Below are 2,735 nucleotides of genomic sequence, written 5' to 3' on the forward strand. Positions count from 1 at the left end.
CGCCCCCCCCTCCCCCCGCCCCCATCAAACGCACTGTCTCGTTCTCCCTTTTCCCAAGCTGGGGACTCACCAGGTTCTCTCTCTTGTCCAGGTCCTTGTGCATGTCATTCTCTCTGCCCACTCTCTACCTGCCTAGGCCCTTCTCATCCGTCAGGGAACATCTAGCCGGCCCTTCCTCTGGGAAGCCTCCTCGGCACTCCTGCCACCCTCACTTTGGTCGTCCCATTGGACAGCTTATCCCACAGGGCCATGGCCTCCTGTTGATGTGTGTCTCCCCAACCAGACGGTGAGCCCCTGGGCTGGGGATGGGCCCTGTGTCCTGTTAGACAGGTGTGCCCTCACTAAGTACCTTTTGAATGGAGGAATGAAAGGTCCCTGCAGTAAGTCCTGCTGAGGACGATAAGGATACTAATAAGTGCTATATGTCATTATTATGTGCCAGGCGCTGTCCTAAGCACTGGGTGTGGATGACCTCACACAAATCTCAGCATAGCTCTTTGAGATAGGTACCATTACTATCCTTATCATGATGGGAAAACTGAAGTCAAAGAAGGAGCAAATTCAAGGACAGATTGCTAGCAATCCTTCCGTGTCTCACCGATCACCGAACAGCTCTCTGTGGTAAGAAAGGGGAACAGCAGACCTGGGTTCCAGGCTTCGGTTCTGCTAGGGACTTGCTGTGTGATCTTGGCATGTCACTTTTCCTCTGTGGGCCTGTTGTTTCCCTCAACTATAAACTGAGGGGTGTGGGCAGCTGCAAAGACCCTTCCAGCTGGGACTTTTAGGAGCCCGTGAGTCTAAAGCACCTACTATGGTGGGGAAGCTGAAAAGCAAACTCAAGGATGTGATGCAGATTCTATTATGGATGGTCCTGAAAACTGTCCTCGAATTGAGCCCCCTGTTGGTTATGCCTGGGTTCTTGGTACCCTGGATCCCAGAGCCTGGCTCATGGACAGTCTCTCGTTCAATGTGGGCTGAGCTGAGTTATAACCGTGGAGTCTACATGTACACAGGCCTGTCGTCCTTTCTCTTCCTGAGCCCGCCCACCCCTTTTTGTTCTGGTTTCTGTTTCCTACATTCCCTGCAGTAGAAAAGAGCCACCACAAGGAACCTGAGGTCAGAGCATTCTGGAGTCCCCATGGTGGACACAGCCAGAGGAAGTGGACATTCTGGTCTCCCCAGGGAAACATTTTTCCAATGAGCAATGTCACTCCCTGTACAGGTCATGGAGGACAAGTTCAAGTGTCTTTCCCCTGAGTATTTCACTGTGAGGATCTTCACAAAACATTGTCCCACAAATTTTATGTTCTCACCACAGAGGTGGCTGAAGAAATCAGTATTTTTGGATCCCTTCTGTCTGTTTTTTTTCCTGACTGGGGAAAAATACCTTTTATCTTTCTGGTAAAAAGCTCCCCATCTCCCTTGACCTCACTCTAAACTGAAAAGCAACGGAAACAACTCTGCAATGTTTCTGAGAGACAAAAAAATCTGAAAAGCCATTTCCCCTGCCCCACCCCCACCCCCCCGGGAACATTTTTGAGAAGTTGTCTTATTGTGTTTGTAAAGTCCAAACCCACGATTTTTTTTTTTTTTTTTTTTTTTTAATGTGTAAGGTCTTTTATCCCTGACCCGCTGAATGTCTAGAGGCAGGGAGTCTGGGCCCACGGGTACACATTTTTGTTTCCTAAGAGTGAAAGCTGAGGAAACTCAGATAGGCAGGAGCTCGGGGAAGGGAGCCAGGAGTCCTTCTGCTGATTGCTGGTCCCCTCTCTGAAAGGAAGCTCTAGGGGAAGGGTCCCTGCTACTGTGTTCACTGCTGTATCTCCATCACTTGGTTGGGGGTCTGGTGCCCAGAATAGGAGCTCAACAGTGAATGAACGAATGGGTGAATGAATCAATGACCACATGTGTGCCAAAGCTGAGCTCACGTGTGGTGGTCCCATGAAGAGATGCAGAGGCGGGAAGGCCGGGAAGTGTCTCAGGAGATGCAATGCCCTAGGCATCGGTCTGAAGGTCCCAGGCATCCTCGTTCCCCCAGGGAGCAGCCTGGGTCTAGCTTGGAAGCAAGTGTACAGGGCAGTAGTTTTGCTCCTGGCCCCTTCAATGTCCTCTGAGAAGGGGCTGCTGAGATTTCAGGTAGTGGTGGCTGCTGGACTTGAGGAAAGAGCTGTTCTCTAGAGCAGGATTGAACCTGCAAATACAGATGCAGCTCGTCCTTGGAAGCTACTTGGCCTTCTGGGGGGTGAGTGGGGGCAGGGGGGCTATGTCCGCCCTGGACTCCCTCCCCTCCTCCGAGCTGGCGGCCCCCTGGGCTTGGGTGTGGGCGCCCTCCTGGCAATGCTGGGCGGCGGCGGAGAGCAGGGCCCCCACCGCTCCAGTCACCGGGCCCCGCCATGCTGTGGGTCCCGGGAGCTGTGCACACACTCGGGGCTGGAGGACCGGCTGGCCCTTGCGGTCACCCCAGCCATGTGCTTCCCATTAGCCGCCCACACCCCGGGGAGGGGGCGGCCACAGGGCTCTCCCTCACACGGCTTGGCCCCGTGTCAGCACCGCGCCTCTGCAGCGGTTGGAGAAGGCCACAGAAGGGAAGCACCGGAAGGGGCTCTGGGGGGTGGGAGAGCTAGGATGTGAGGCTGCGGAGAGAAGGGAGAATTCTGAGCCAGGGCAGCATTTTCAGGGGAAGCAATGGAGAACCATGAGCTGTGGCGGGGAGGGAAAGGGAGTTAGGAAAGGGG

At 54.1% G+C, this 2,735-nt stretch overlaps 1 protein-coding gene across 2 annotated transcripts in view; it reads right to left on the reverse strand.

Annotated features, from left to right (window-relative positions):
• SYN3 (synapsin III) overlaps positions 1-2,735 on the reverse strand; it is a 406,875-nt gene that overhangs the window by 12,007 nt on the left and 392,133 nt on the right. The gene's annotated exons all lie outside the window — the stretch shown is intronic.

The sequence above is a fragment of the Lipotes vexillifer genome, unplaced genomic scaffold, assembly GCF_000442215.2.
Source record: "Lipotes vexillifer unplaced genomic scaffold, Lipotes_vexillifer_v1.1 scaffold374, whole genome shotgun sequence".
In the NCBI taxonomy this organism is placed as follows: Eukaryota; Metazoa; Chordata; class Mammalia; order Artiodactyla; family Lipotidae; genus Lipotes; species Lipotes vexillifer.